The following is a 16,531-nucleotide window of genomic DNA, read 5'->3' on the forward strand; positions in this document are numbered from 1 at the left end:
TGCCACAAGTCCTCCTTTTCTTTTCACAATTAATGAAAATACTGTTCATTCCAGTAAAGACTTTCTTTTTTTTAATCTTTCACATACTTGTGTCCCTTTCTTCCATTTACTGTCAAGAAAGGCCAAATTAAAAGCTCATTACCAAAGGCAACTCTTCTACACCAAGAGCTACAACATCAAGCCTAAAAACAGTGTTTTTGACAATTGAAGCTATATAATCTGAATGTAAAATAACGGAGAGGATATGATCTTGACATTTATTTATGAGCTGCTCTGCTGACTCACTCTGGCAGCCAGACCATGTGAGCAACAGGACACAATTTCTGCCCTTGTGTGGTGAATATCCTCCCCGCACTGAATTTTGTTCAGCCAAACGAATTTGCCAAACTAAACATCAAGCTAAATCTCTGGTACAGTAGACTTGAAACATGTCGGTTTTACCTTTTTCCCCACTGCAGATTTCCCGTAGTATCTTTCAATTGTGTTATATTTACTACATTTTACCATCTATGCAACAGGAACAAAGAAAAAGATTCTGGCATGCTTTTGTGCCCTGAACTGGTTTGCTTATGGCAAAAAAAGTAGAATGGGAAAAATAAAATTCATTAGCAAATCAATATATGAAACTTGAAGTTAGGTCAGTGGAAAAAACTGTATCAGTACATTATATTCCATGTAAAAGTCTTACACAGTAGATTAACACTAGCTTTAACATTTTCCTAGAATTCAAATATATGTCCTCTTGAATCAAGCTTTCATAGACTACCTGTTAAGAATTTACGAAGAGTATTGTCTTTTGTTTTTTAAATAAAAAAGTATTCTACAAACCACACAGTGAGAAATGTTGCACATCACCAAAATAGTAAGTGATTTTTTCCCACCTACCCAAATGTATAAATGGACTTGGCTCCCATGCAGGATTGTAGTCGTAGGTATTTTCCTGCTCAACTGTCGGAACTTGAAAATATTGCCTCATCCTGTATGCGAGGTTACTTTCCATGCATTCTATTCTTTTTAGCTGTCCTTTTTCAACAGTTCAGCATCTTTTCTGCTCAATTTAGCAGTATTCATGTAATGTACTAGAAGACACTAAACTTACCTAATTAGCTTTCCATGTGACATCAACATAAAACTACCAAACACAAGACAACCCAAGTATCATATTCTGTTAACACCACCTACTGTAAACAGGATATATTATGAATGAGTTTACATGACCAGTCTCATTAAAATCAAACTTTCATGTAATGCATAGCCTTCCATTTCTATGAGAGATGACAGGAGAGAGAAACAGACTAGTTTTAGGAAAACCTCTGTTAATTCAGCTGCTGTATATCACTTTACAGTGGTAGTACCAAACTACCAATTTGGATTTCTTTTAGTATAATTAGCAAGTTTATCATATTTTTTAAATAAATTCCTGGCTAATAAGAAAGCCTTACAAAACAGACTTTTAAACAAGAATGTTAAATTTTAAGGACAGGGACACCTATTTAAAAGTCAGGAGACTAATCACATTAGAACTACCTGTATATAATACCTTATAGTTTAAGCAAAGGTGGTATATGGAACAGCTTCTATATGAGGGGCAATTAATAAGATTGGGACTTTACAGTTTAGAAAAGAGATGACAAAGGAGGGAGGATAAGATAGAAGTCTATAAAATTATGACTGGTGTGGAGAAAGTAAATAAGGATGTCTTATTTACTCCTTCTCATAACACAAGAACTAGGGGTCATCAAATGAAATTAATAGGCAATAGGTTTAAAACAAACAAAGAAAGTATTTCATCACACAAGGCACAGTCAACCTGTGGAACTCTTTGCCAGAGGATGTTGTGAAGGCCAAGACTATTATAACAGGCTTCAAAAAAGTATCTTGTCTAGTGGGCATTACCCAGGTGTAACTACACATGTGGAATACAGATATGTAGTCAATATTCATAAACAAAAATGATATATGCACACAAATAGGATAATCATATTCAGCAAATCATAACATTTCCAATGGCACCTCACATGACTGATCTTGCATAAAATACACTATAATTATGTCATAATCATAATATTATCACTGTGAAGAATATAGGGTGCAGTGTCACAAGGTCCATCAGTGGCTATTGGCCAGGATGGGCAGGAATGGTGTCCCTATCCTCTGTTTGCCAGAAGCTGGAAATGGGTGACGGGACGATCACTTTATGATTACCTGTTCCGTTCATTCCCTGTGAAGCACCTAGCACTGGCCACTGTTGGAAGACAGGATACTGGGCTAGATGGATCTTTGGTCTGACCCAATATGGCCATCCTTATGAGGGTACTACTAAATTAAAATCCATTATAAAGTCTCTTCTCACAGATGCCTTGGTGCAGTGAAGACTGTTTGAGTAGAAATTCCACTTATGGTTAAATATTTAGAAGGGTTTTTTTTAAAATGTATTCCTATGTCCTTGCATTATTTTATCCTTTTGTCTCCCACATGATAGTCACTTGTGGCAGACTAAAAAACATCCACTGAAGTGTTTTTAGAAGCCCCTTCAAAACTATTATAAATCTACCCATGCCAGATTTGAACGGTATTCTAATTATTGACTACTCAGGTTTTACAGAGTAAAAATACTGAACTGCATGGGGATTGCAGCTTAGTTTATCCAAAAAGCTGACCACATGACTAAATCCCATTATATTGCAAATCAAAAGAGTAAAATCCCAATCTATTGAATTTGGTGTAATGAAAAGTTATATAACAAAGTGAAATATTTAACTGCAATCTATGAACAGAAACATCTTAAATTTAACCTGGCTTTAACATAAAAGGCTTAGTTAATGCACACTGCAAGTTTTAGGGTTTGTTTTTTAATTAAGACAGCTACAAAGAAGTTCTGAACAGCCAAACAGCATTTTTTGCCCTTAGTTAAAAAATAGGTAAGGAAAAAAATTGTGCCTCTGTCACATGCCAGTTTTTTTTTTCCTGGCATCTTACCTATAAGAATCCCTGTCAAAAATCTTACAGTTTGGATAGAGAAGATCTTTTCATTAACAATCTGAACAAAGATTGTGTGTCCACTCACTCATTCTGATATTACCTAGCCTCTTTTATGGCCCCGCCCCCTCAGCCTTTGTGCCTCCCAAGAATTAAAAACAGAAGCAACACTCTCCATCCTTCATAGTCTTGAAAAAACAACTTGATTAGTACATAGGTTCTGTTTGCTTGTTCACGTTTGTGTGTGAATGGACGTGTTTTGTGTTTATGAAGAAATGGAGGGAAAAACTGAAGAAAATGAGGTTTGCAGTGAATTCTGAAAGTAGTTGGTTTCATGGTCATTCTTCTCTCTCCTTGGAGTGAGTTCCCTAGTCTATCTCCAGCTCCTGTAAAAGTTGAGTCTCCTGCACTAACAAGTTTTCCTCATGAGTTAACATTTTCAGCATACAACTAGAGCTCAGCAGTTGTAAGAAATCATAGACAACAAGGGAGTACTGACCTCTTAAGTAGCTAAGATCATAGGGAACTTTGAATATCCATACAGAGAAGTTGAATTCAACTTAGTAACCAATGGGACTGCTTTAATAATAAGAAATTATTATTAAATTATTTAATAATAAGAAATTGGTGTAAGTGCTGGAGGAACCAACTAGGGGCAGAGCTCTTCTTGACCTGCTGCTCACAAACTGGGAAGAATCAGTAGGGGAAGCAAAAGTGGAGGGGAACCTGGGAGGCAGTGATCATGAGATGGTCGAGTTCAGGATCCTGACACAAGGAGGAAAGGAAAGCAACAGAATACGGACTCTGGACTTCAGAAAAGCAGACTCTGACTCCCTCAGAGAACTGATGGGCAAGATCCCCTGGGAGAATAATATGAGGGGGAAAGGAGTCTAGGAGAGCTTGCTGTATTTTAAAGAATCCTTATTGACATTACAGGGGCAAACCATCCCAATGTGTAGAAAGAATAGTAAATATGGCAGGCGACCAGCTTGGCTTAACAGTGAAATCCTTGCTGATCTTAAACACAAAAAAGAAGCTTACAAGCAGTGGAAGACTGGAAAAATGACCAGGGAGGAGTACAAAAATATTGCTCGGGCATGCAGGAGTGAAATCAGGAAGGCCAAATCACACCTGGAGTTGCAGCTAGCAAGAGATGTTAAGAGTAACAAGAAGGGTTTCTTCAGGTATGTTGGCAACAAGAAGAAAGTCAAGGAAAGTGTGGGCCCCTTACTGAAGGAGGGAGGCAACCTAGTGACAGAGGATGTGGAAAAAGCTAATGTACTCAATGCTTTTTTTGCCTCTGTCTTCACAAACGAGGTCAGCTCCCAGACTGCTGCACTGGGTAGCACAGCATGGGGAGGAGGTGAGCAGCCCTCTGTGGAGAAAGAAGTGGTTCGGGACTATTTAGAAAAGCTGGACGTGCACAAGTCCATGGCCGGATGCGTTGCATCCGAGAGTGCTAAAGGAGTTGGCGGATGTGACTGCAGAGCCATCGTCCATTATCTTTGAAAACTCATGGAGATCCGGGGAAGTCCCAGATGACTGGAAAAAGGCTAATGTAGTGCCCATCTTTAAAATAGGGAAGGAGGAGGATTCTGGGAACTACAGACCAGTCAGCCTCACCTCAGTCCCTGGAAAAATCATGGAGCAGGTCCTCAAGGAATCAATTCTGAAGCACTTAGAGGAGAGGAAAGTGATCAGGAACAGTCAGCATGGATTCACCAAGGGCAAGTCATGCTTGACTAATCTAATTGCCTTCTATGACAAGATAACTGGTTCTGTGGATGAAGGGAAAGCAGTGGACGTCGTGCTCCTTCACTTTAGCAAAGCTTTTGACACGGTCTCCCACGGTATTCTTGTCAGCAAGTTAAAGAAGTATGGGCTGGATGAATGCACTATAAGGTGGGTAGAAAATTGGCTAAATTGTCAGGCTCAACGGGTAGAGATCAATGGCTCCATGTCTAGTTGGCAGCCGATATCTAGCAGAGTACCCCAAGGGTCAGTCCTGGGGCCAGTTTTGTTCAATATCTTCATTAATGATCTGGAGGATGGGGTGGATTGCACCCTCAGCAAGTTTGCAGACGACACTAAACTGGGAGGAGTGGTAGATACGCTGGAGGGTAGGGATAGGATACAGAGGGACCTAGACAAATTAGAGGATTGGGCCAAAAGAAATCTGATGAGGTTCAACAAGGACAAGTGCAGAGTCCTGCACTTAGGACGGAAGAATCCAATGCACCGCTACAGACTAGGGACTGAATGGCTAGGCAGCAGTTCTGCAGAAAAGGACCTAGGGGTTACAGTGGATGAGAAGCTGGATATGAGTCAACAGTGTGCACTTGTTGCCAAGAAGGCCAATGGCATTTTGGGATTTATAAGCAGGGGCACTGCCAGCAGATCGAGGGACATAATCGTTCCCCTCTATTTGACATTCGTGAGGCCTCATCTGGAGTACTGTGTCCAGTTTTGGGCCCCACACTACAAGAAGGATGTGGTAAAATTGGAAAGAGTCCAGCGGAGGGCAACAAAAATGATTAGGGGACTGGAACACATGACTTACGAGGAGAGGCTGAGGGAACTGGGATTGTTTAGTCTACAGAAAAGAAGAATGAGGGGAGATTTGATAGCTGCTTTCAACTACCTGAAAGGGGGGTTCCAAAGAGGATGGATCTAGACTGTTCTGAGTACTAGTAGATGACAGAACAAGGAGTACTGGTCTCAAGTTGCAGAGGGGGAGATTTAGGTTGGATATTAGGAAAAACTTTTTCACTAGGAGGGTGGTGAAACACTGGAATGCGTTACCTAGGGAGGTGGTGGAATCTCCTTCCTTAGAAGTTTTTAAGGTCAGGCTTGACAAAGCCCTGGCTGGGATGATTTAATTGGGGATCAGTCCTGCTTTGAGCAGGGGGTTGGACTAGATGACCTCCTGAGGTCCCTTCCAACCTTGATATTCTATGATTTTATGAAATTCTAATCCTAATTAAATACCCAGATATTTAAATTCAGTAACTGCTTCAAAAGTTTTCTGGCATCCAATAGCATCAGTGATAGGTTGGTTTTTTTTTGTTTTTTTTTTAATATTTCCTTTGGAAACCATGCATGAAGTTTTAAAAAACTCACACTTTCCCAGTGGCATTTATTTTTCAGGAATATGCTGAAAAGTAAACAATGGTAGTGGGAGGTTAGTGTTTCTTCTCAGCTTGCACTGGAACAGTTTGCTACAACTCTTTTCAACTCAGGATAAAATTAGAAAAAACGGTAGAAGCCAACAGCACTATGCTAACATAACTAAAGGAGTTTATACTTTCTCTCCTTCCCTGGGAGGCTGCACTTTGATATGGTGGAAAGCTTGCAGACAGGGATGCAGGCCCAAAATTGGTCTTTGAACTCAGCTGAGGACCCACAATATGTTACTGCTACTCATCTGTTGAACTCAATGGGAGACTCCACAAAACTTTCCATGAAGACATATGATTGTCACCACATTCTGAGTTGATCAGTAATTGTTTGCTACAAGTCAAGTTAAAATGATCACTATAAATGAAGGTAGACAGTTCTAAATAAGGTTTATTCAATGCTACTATCTAAAGCAGTCTTGAAATACACACTGAATGCCTATCAGGAAAAGTCTTCAATCAGCCTCAGAGCTGAAAGCATAAAAACTCATGTATGGTGCATAATTACAACTGCATCCGTAGATGTGAAAACTTGTTATGGTTCATAAGCCTATAAAGCTGCAAAATACTCAACAGTTGGAAATCTTTTTACTAACACAGTAATTTAGAAAAGTCATTCAATGTTACCCTCCTGGTAATGAAATCAGAGCTTTACTTCAACCAGATGACTCACTCACCTGAGAATCTTTTATGTGAAAAATGCTAGGCTTTTGCTCTGGACCATGAAATAGAAGATTTTTAATTTATAGGCATGATTACATGACAAATGAAAGCTCTCCATTTTAGTTTTATAAGCTTCCGCAATCAAAGTCTGAATTCTCTATCCTAATCCAAACAACTGAAATATTCTTTTGACAAAGTTGACAATTTTGTCAAAATACCAGTGAATATGGGGAGGTGCAAGCAGACATGAACCTCACCATAATTTCACATGAGACATCCCAAGAAATTTGGTGAACTGTTTTTCATTTTTGTTTCTCAGAACTTTGCTCTACAAATACCTTTATAAGTGTCTCAGTTTAGCAACCTCTGTGACAAATGTCTTTGGAAATTTTATTATACCACAGAAAATATCTTAACAAATATAATGCAAGAGTTGAGAAGGAAGATTAGGCAGATTGTGTGACTATCACTGGGTAAGGATCACAAAAGACATTTTAACAGATATCAAATGCATAAATTACTGATATTGAAAATCTCAAGACACAGATGCACTGCTTACAGAAATCCTGGGGGGGGGCCCTTTTTTGTGATCCAGAATTGAACAGAACAGACACATTTATTCTCTTTCAGGCATCTAGGAACCAACACCTCACTGACTTTGCATACCCCTTACTGTCCATCCATAGCTGAAAGCGAACTGGTCGGTTTCTTGCGTAATTTACTAAGAAGAAAGGTTCCAAACTAAGACTATAGATCTGTCTTCTATTCTTACCTTAAGCAGGTGTCTATACCAGCATTGTCAGAATAAAGAAAAAATTAAAGTAAATTTGTTCTGTGGCCTAGTTACTACCAATACAGTCTGGATGGCACTAAAGAGCAGAAGACAATGATGAGCACAGACTCACTCCTTCACTTCACCAATGCTAGATTATTTGATATAGACAAAGGAAAAGTGAGAGCTACTAAACTGCCACCACAGCTTCCTACAGCACCTTCATTTTCCTTAGAGATATCTTTTCCAAGCCCAATCCAGCCATCCATATCTTGAGAGACCTGACATGCTAACAGCTTAGTGTTGTATGGCTTCAGGCTGCTCCAAAGGCAATAGGTTAGTCTGGATACTGGACTTCCAGTTGCAATGAGTTTTTTGTTTTGTTTGTTTCTGTTATTTTTAAAAGAAATCAGCTAAAAATTTCAGCAGCAGATCTCACCTTTTCATCTATCTCACACAAATGGCACATTAAGAAGATGCTGTGACAAAGCCATCCCACCCCATAAAGCACATCTACTTAGATAATACACAGTGCTCTGCTTATAGTTTTACAAGTCTTCTCACTCTCCAAGATGGAGATCAATTACACAGGCTAATCACAAAAGATCGGAAGATACTCTATAGATTTCATTTGACCTCTTTTTATACCCTGAATTTTACAACAAGCTAATCAATTATATATTGTATATGCTTAAACAGTCCTTGCTGCAAATCAAAGTATTTATCCATATTACCCAAATCATACACAATATTTGAAGACTTAGCCTTCTCAACAGCTTTGCTTAAAATAATTACTCCATTTCAGGAGTCTTACATGGGCTTAAAACCTTGAACCAGCTTCATTCAAAGAGAAACCACTTTTAAAACATAGTATGTCAAAGGAACTAATTCCTTACAAGCAAATGACTCCTACCTACATCTTTCTGGATTCAAAAGGCAATACTATTGCATATAACTATATTGCCATAAGGAAATTCTAAATGTTACACACTTTAAACCTTTCAATTAAATTTAAAAACCAGAACATACTACACAAAAAGTAGTGAGAAACTTAACAGTAAGTTAAATTTAACAACTTAAATCAAGTACAAAAACATCCAGCTCACATAAGGTTTAACATTAAATATCTTCAATCAAATGTTTCTTTCAAATCTACTGAGCAATTCAAATGAATCCCCCACTGCAGGTTTCATCTTCCTGATGGTCCCTTAAGAATTTCAATCCATTATATAAAAAATATTCAGTTACCACAAGTACTTTCCTTCTCCAATTACATTCCTTTGCTCAGTTCTGCTGGCTGCTCTACTTCCCTGCCATCAACCCTTCCTCTCCCTCCCACTCCCCAGTGTTGCTCTTGATTCCCTCATACACATTTTTATCCTGGTTTACTTATTTCTTTCAAACTATCAAATATAAAGGGAAGGCTAACCACCTTTAAATCCCTCCTGGCCAAAGGAAAAACTCTTTCACCTGTAAAGGGTTAAGAAGCTAAAGATAACCTCGCTGGCACCTGACCAAAAGGACCAATGAGGAGACAAGATACTTTCAAAGCTGGAGGCCGGAAGGGGGGTGGGGGGCAAAGGATTCTCTCTGTCCATGTGTTGCTTTTGCCGGGACCAGAGCAGGAATGCAGGTCAGAACTCCTGTAAAGAGTTAATAAGCAATCTAGTTAGATATGCGTTAGATTCTGTTTTGTTTAATGACAGGTTTCAGAGTAGCAGCCATATTAGTCTGTATTCGCAAAAAGAAAAGGAGTACTTGTGGCACCTTAGAGACTAACAAATTTATATGAGCATAAGTTTTCGTGAGCTACAGCTCACTTCATCAGATGCATTCATCCGATGAAGTGAGCTGTAGCTCACGAAAGCTTATGCTCATATAAATTTGTTAGTCTCTAAGGTGCCACAAGTCCTCCTTTTCTTGTTTTGTTTAAATGGCTGATAAAATAAGTTGCGCTGAATGGAATGTAGATTCCTGTTTTTGTGTCTTTTTGTAACTTAAGGTTTAGCCTAGAGGGATTCTCTATGTTTTGAATCTGATTACCCTGTACGGTATTTACCATCCTGATTTTACAGAGGTGATTCTTTTACTTTTTCTTTAATTAAAATTCTTAAGAACCTGATTGCTTTTTCATTGTTCTTAAGATCCAAGGGTTTGGGTCTGTGTTCACCTATGCAAATTGGTGAGGATTTTTATCAAGCCTTCCCCAGGAAAGAGGGTGTAGGGCATAGGGGGATTTTGGGGGCGAGACGTTTCCAAGTGGGCTCTTTCCCGGTTATATTTGTTAGACGTTTGGTGGTGGCAGCAATAAGGTCCAAGGACAAAAGGTAAAATAGCTTGTACCTTGGGGAAGTTTTAACCTAAGCTGGTAAAAATAAGCTTAGGGGGTTTTTCATGCAGGTCCCCACATCTGTACCCTAGAGTTCAGAGTGGTGAAGGAACCTTGACACAAACTCTTGTTAATGGTTTTTCCTTCCCACAGCATTCCTCTTTTCCTGCTACTGAGTCAGCACCTTGAAAACTCCTGCCCTTCTAAAAAACTATGTCATAAGAGTCTCTAGACCTCAATCAGCAGGGCTGTACAGACTTGCCCAAGTGTCATGCACTTTGCTTCATAGATTGTAATACTACTAATATAACAAATGTGAAAATAGATCATGCAAACTAGGGCATATTAGCCTATCTTCAGTGTAATACTTTTGTCAAGGTCTATCAAGTGGTAATATAATGCAGAATCAATCATCTTAGCCCTGATCTACACTACAAGTTTAGGTTGAATTTAGCAGCGTTAGATCGATTTAACCCTGCACCCATCCACATGACCAAGCCATTTTTGTCAACTTAAAGGGCTCTTAAAATCGATTTCTATACTCCTCCCCGAGGGGATTAGCGCTGAAATCAACATCACCAGGTCAAATTTTGGGTAGTGTGGACGCAATTCAACAGTATTGGCCTCCGGGAGCTATCCCAGAGTGCTCTATTTTGATCGCTCTGGACAGCACTTTCAACTCAGATGCACTAGCCAGGTATACAGGAAAAGCACTGGGAACTTTTGAATTTCATTTCCTGTTTGGCCAGCGTGGCAAGCTCAACAGCAGAGGTGACCATGCAGTCCCAGAATCGCAAAAGAGCTCCAGCATGGACCGAACGGGAAGTACTGGATCTGATCTCTGTATGGGGAGACAAATCCATGCTATCAGAACTCCGTTCCAAAAGACGAAATGCCAAAATATTTGAAAAAAATCTCCAAGGGCATGATGGACAGAGGCTATAACAGGGACCTGCAGCGGTTCCACGTGAAAATTAAGGAGCTCAGGCAAGCCTACCAAAAAAACAGAGGCAAACAGCCACTCTGGATCAGAGCCCCAGACATGCCGCTTCTACGATGAGCTGCATGCAATTCTAGGGGGTGCCCCACCACTACCCCACCCCTATCCACAGATAACTGCATAAGACTCCCCCCTTGCAACAGTGATGAGGATTTTGGGGATGTGAAAGATGAGGAGGATAGCGCACAACAGGCAAGCAGAGAAACCGTTCTCCCCCACAGCCAGGAACTTTATCACCCTGGAGCCAATACCCTACCAAGGCAGGCTCCCAGACCATGAAGCTGGAGAAGGCACCTCTGGTGAGTGTACCTTTGTAAATATAATACATGGTTTAAAAGCAAGCATGTTTAATGATTAATTTGCCCTGAAGACTTGGGATGCACTCGTGACCAGTACAGCTACTGGAAAAGTCTGTTAACATGTCTGGGGTTGGAGCGGAAATCCTCCAGGGACATTATTAAGGGGACATTCAGAGGTGGCCATTCCTGCTCGGCTGTTTGCCTGTGGCTGAAAAGAAATAATTCCCGCTTTTAGCCACGAAGGGGGGGGGGGGGGGAAGACGACGTTCTCGCTGATCTGTTCATGTTTGGTTGGCAGGGATCTTCCCTGATACTCATCACGCGGTGGGAGGAGGGGTGATGTGATCATCCCAGAGAACTGGGGGGGAGGGGTTTAGCTGGGTTTGTGCTGCACTTTAACCCGAAAACTGCAGCCCCTCCTTTTAAATGGCCAACCCAACGGGTGCTTGGTATGGGAAAGGAGGGCGCTGCTGTTTGAAACCATTCCCACATGTTATGAAGGTTGAAGAAGCCAAAAGGCTGTGGCTTACCATGGCTGCCTGCAAGCCGAATTCTGTTGCCTGGCCCTGCGTGTGTGATCTCTCACACCAAACCGGCAGGCACTCAATATAAGAGGCAGAATGCAACCATGTACCGAAACGTTACATAGCACATGTGCTTAACAGCTTGGTTCACAATGAAAGTCTACCCATTGTTCTCTAAAATGTGTCTTTTTAAATACTACTCTCCTTTTTTTCCTCCCGCAGCTACAAATGTTTCAATGCTCCGCTTTCATCTCCATCCCAGAGGCTAGTGCAGATAAGAAGGAGGAAAAAAAATGCACTCACGATGAAATGTTCTCTGAGCTCATGCAGTCCTCCAGCACTGAACGAGCTCAGCAGAATGCGTAGAGGAAAACCATGGCAGAGTCCAGGAAAGCAGAAAATGAATGAGAGAACAGGAGGGACAAGCAAGATGAGCGGTTGCAGGAGCAAGAGGAGAGGTGGCAGCAGCGTGATGAGGAGGCGGCAGGATGCAATGCTGAGACTACTGGGGGATCAAACTGATATGCTCCAGCGTCTGGAAAGGCAGCAGAAGCACAGATTGCTGCTGCAGCCCCTGGGTAATTGCCCGCCCTCCTCCTCAAGTTCCATAGCCTCCCCAGCCAGATGCCCAAGAACGCAGGGCGGGGGGAGCGGGAGGGCCAAGCAACAGAAGGCTGACATTCAATAAGTTTTGAAGTGAAGTACAGTGTGGCCTTGTCCTTCCCTCCTCACCCATCCCTCCCAGCTATCTTGGCAGTTATCCCCCTATTTGTGTGATGAATTAATAAAGAATGCATAATTTTGAAACAATGACTTTATTGCCCTGCAAGCGGTGATCCAAAGGGGGAGGGCGGTTGGCTTACAGGGAAGTAGAGTGAACAAAGGGGGTGGGTTTTCATTAAGGAGAAACAAACAGAATTGTCACACTGTAGCCTGGCCAGTTATGAAACTGGTTTTCAAAGCTTCTCTGATGCGCAGCACACGCTGCTGTGCTTTTCTAATCGCCCTGGTGTCTGGCTGCGTGTAATCAGTGGCCAGGAAATTTGCCTCAACCTCCCACCCTGCCATAAACGTCTCCCCCTTACTCTCTCAGATATTGTGGAGCACACAGCAAGCAGTTATAACAATGGGAATATTGGTTTCGCTGAGGTCTGACCGAGTCAGTAAACTGTGACAGCAAGCTTTTAAACGTCCACATGCACATTCTACCACCATTCTGCACTTGCTCAGCTGAAAGCTGAACTGCTCCTTACTACTGTCCAGGGTGCCTGTGTAGCTTCATGAGCCATGGCATTAAGGGGTAGGCTGGGTCCCTGAGGATAACTATAGGCATTTCAACATCCCCAACAGTAATTTTCTGGTCTGGGAAGTAAGCTCCTTCTTGCAGCTGTTCATACAGACCAGAATTCCTGAAGATGCGAGCGTCATGTACCTTTCCTGGCTATCCCATGTTGATGTCAGTGAAACGTCCCTTGTGATCCACCAGTACTTGCAGCACCATTTAAAAGTATCCCTTGCGGTTTACGTACTGGCTGCCAAGGTGATTCGGTCCCAAGATACGGATATGCGTTCTATCTGCCCACCACAGTTACGGAATCCCATTGCAGCAAAGCCATCCACTATGACCTGCACATTTCCCAGAGTCACTACCCTTGATAGCAGCAGCTCAGAGACTGTGTTGGCTACTTGGATCACAGCAGCCCCCACAGTAGATTTGCCCACTCCAAATTGATTCCCAACTGTCTGGTGCTGCAAGCTTCCAAAGGGCTATCGCCACTTGCTTTTCAACTGTGAGGGCTGCTCTCATCTTGGTATTCTTGCGCTTCAGGGCAGGGAAAAGCAAGTCACAAAATTCCATGAAAGTGCCCTTACTCATGCGAAAGTTTTGCAGCCACTGAGAATCATCCCAGACCTGCAACACTATGCAATCCCACCAGTCTGTGCTTGTTTCCCGGGCCCAGAATCAGCATTCCATGGCATGAGCCTGCCCCGTTGCCACCAGGATGTTCAAACTGCCAGGGCTCATACTTTGAGAGAAGTCTGTGTCCATGTCCTCATCACTCTCGTCACCACGCAGCCATCGCCTCCTCTCCTGCTTTTGCAGGTTGTGGTTCTGCACACACTGCAGGATAATGTGCGAGGTGTTTACAATGCTCATAACTGCCGCGGTGATCTGAGTGGGCTCCATGCTTGCCATGGTATGGTGTCTGCAGGAGAGCAGAGTTGCAGCAGAAGCGGTGGCTGATGATAGATGCCACGAGAATAGATATTTATACAGAAGGACGAGAGGACCTGCGAGGTGGATTCACGAAAGCAGGAGAGCAGAGTTGCAGCAGAAGCGGTGGATGAAGCACCGTAGCACTGCGCAGGTTTCCTGAGGAAGAGCCCATGACAGACAACATGGAGAAATTCGCTATTGAGATAGCAGCAGAGCAGAGTTGCAGTGGAAGCAATGCATGATGACAGTTAGCAGTCCTACTGAACCTCTGCTGAAAGCAGTATGGCGTCCACACGGAAAGAAGGTGCAAAATGATTGTCTGCCATTGCTTTCATGAAGGGAGGGGCAACTGATGACGTGTACCCAAAACCACCCACGACAATGTTTTTTCCCCCTCAGGCATTGAGAGCTTAACCCAGAATTCCGATGGGTGGCAGAGACTGCGGGAACTGTGGGATAGCTACCCACAGTGCACCGCCCCGTAAGTCAATGCTAGCCACGGTAGTGAGGACATACTCTGCCGACAATGCACTCAGTGTGGACATATGCAATCGACTGGATAAAATCAATTTCTAAAAATAAACTTCTATAATATCGACCTAATTTCATAGTGTAGACATACCTTAGAGAAAGAAATAAATATGCATGCTATAAAATACTCCAAGGAAACAAGAAATGAGACAGCTAGGCACTGAGGACAGGGCGGAGATTAAAGAATCTAGGCATGGTCCAACATATAAGCAAATACTTTGATTCAGTTTTTAATAAAGGTAATGAGGAGCTCAGGGGTAATGGCAGGGTGGCTAACAAATGAGGATATGGAAGTAGAAACTACCACAATCGATGTTTGTACAAAACTGCTATTAAAATAAATTCTTAAGCACAAATTCCTAAATAGAATTTTGTTTATAGTGTTGTAGCCATGTTGGTCCGAGGGTCTTGCGTAGCTTCAAGCTTGTCTTTCTCCAGAGAAGTTGGTCCAAAAGATTAACTCACCTACTCTGTCTCTCGAATAGAATTTTTACTTTTTCATGGATAAAAGGTAATTTTTCAATTAAAAAAGAATAGCATTAGATTTTGAAATGAAACACACACATTGGCATCACCATGGAGTTATATAGATACTTAAGTATGAACCCATGTTCATGTTTTTGTAATTGTTTTGTTTATTTAAGATGACTGATATTTTAAAAGTTGAAGGAGCCAGGAAGCAAAGGTCCTGCTGAGATGAAGATCAGACACTAATTTTCCTTGAAAGGTTCTGAGTATGAATATCTTGGATCTGACATTTCCAGCCTGACATATGGTCAAAACTTAGTTTTCACCATGGTAACAAAGCAGTATTGACTAAAAGGCTTGAATTCCCTGTCAGTTTTTAATGGTCAGTTTTGTTTAGGTGACACTCTTTTGCGCGCATTCTCCTATGAAGGTGGCAACTTAAGCTACCACCACTATAATTGTGTTTTCTTTCATCATTTCACAAATCCATTTCTACAGACTCCTATTTTGGTTTGCAAATAGTGAGAATAACCAGTCAAATGGCAGCTGCCACTTGTATTTCACTGTCCCTCAAAATTTAAGGTTTAATTCTGCAAAAATTTACAAGAATTTAATTTTTAGTCACATGAGTAGTTTCACCAGCTTCAAGAGGACTGTGCCTGTAAGTTATGTATATTCAAGTGTTTTTAGAATCTCTAATCAGTCTAATTTTTCCCACGCATGTGCAGAATTAATTTTGTCACGTGCACCAATATGGAGATGATGTGTCACACATCACCTCCATATTGGTGCACGTAACAAAATTCAAGTGGGGGGGGAGTGGCTGAGGGGTTCAGAGTGTGGGACGGGGGCTCAGGGCTGGGGAAGAAGATTGGGGTGCGGGGAGGTGGAGTGCAGGCTCCGGGGATGGAGGTTTCAGGGATGGGGCAGAGGGCTCCAGGCTTCCCAGGGGCTATGTTGGGGGGGAGGGAGAGGAGGAGGAGAAGAAGAGAGAGACACACACACTCTCCCCCCCCGACTCTCCCTCCCCACAGCATTACCTGGGCTGCGGAGGAACAGGCACCTCTCCCCTGGCCGCGGCAGGTCCATGCCGGAGCTGGGTTGGGGCCGAGGCACTCCTATTCCCCAGCAAGTCCATGGTGAGGGAGAGGTGCCTCTCCACACCACAACCCTGAGCCTCTGCGCGGGGCTTAATAGGCAGATGCACAGCCACACAGCTTAGAAGGAACTTAGGTGTGCACACCTAGAGACATTTGGGTATATTTTCCAAATTACAAAATAAATCAAATATACTGAACATATAGGTATATATTAGGGCTGTGAAGTGATTAAAAAATTAACCGTGATTAATTGCGCTGTTAAATAATAGAATACCATTTATTTAAATATTTTTGGTTGTTTTCTACATTTTTGAATATATTGTGTTGTAACTGAAATCAATACAAAGTTGACAATGGTCACTTTATATTATTTTTATTATAAATATTTACACTTTAAAACAAAAGAAATAGTATTTTTCAATCCACCTCATACAAGTACTGTAGTGCAATCTCTATCGTGGAAGTGTAATTT

General features: G+C 41.8%; 1 protein-coding gene across 8 annotated transcripts in view; it reads right to left on the reverse strand.

Moving 5' to 3' along the window:
- Window positions 1-16,531, reverse strand: part of EFR3A (EFR3 homolog A) — a 189,989-nt gene that overhangs the window by 132,032 nt on the left and 41,426 nt on the right. Inside the window, exon 1 of one of the 8 annotated variants that reach the window (XM_073330117.2) lies at window positions 9,828-9,831. The exons of the other annotated variants lie outside the window; for them this stretch is intronic. The gene's annotated coding sequence lies outside the window, so the exon portion shown is untranslated. Of the gene's footprint in view, window positions 1-9,827; window positions 9,832-16,531 lie in introns of those variants that run through there. 8 annotated transcript variants of the gene reach the window in all.

The sequence above is a fragment of the Lepidochelys kempii genome, chromosome 2 (assembly GCF_965140285.1).
Source record: "Lepidochelys kempii isolate rLepKem1 chromosome 2, rLepKem1.hap1, whole genome shotgun sequence".
Classification (NCBI taxonomy): Eukaryota; Metazoa; Chordata; order Testudines; family Cheloniidae; genus Lepidochelys; species Lepidochelys kempii.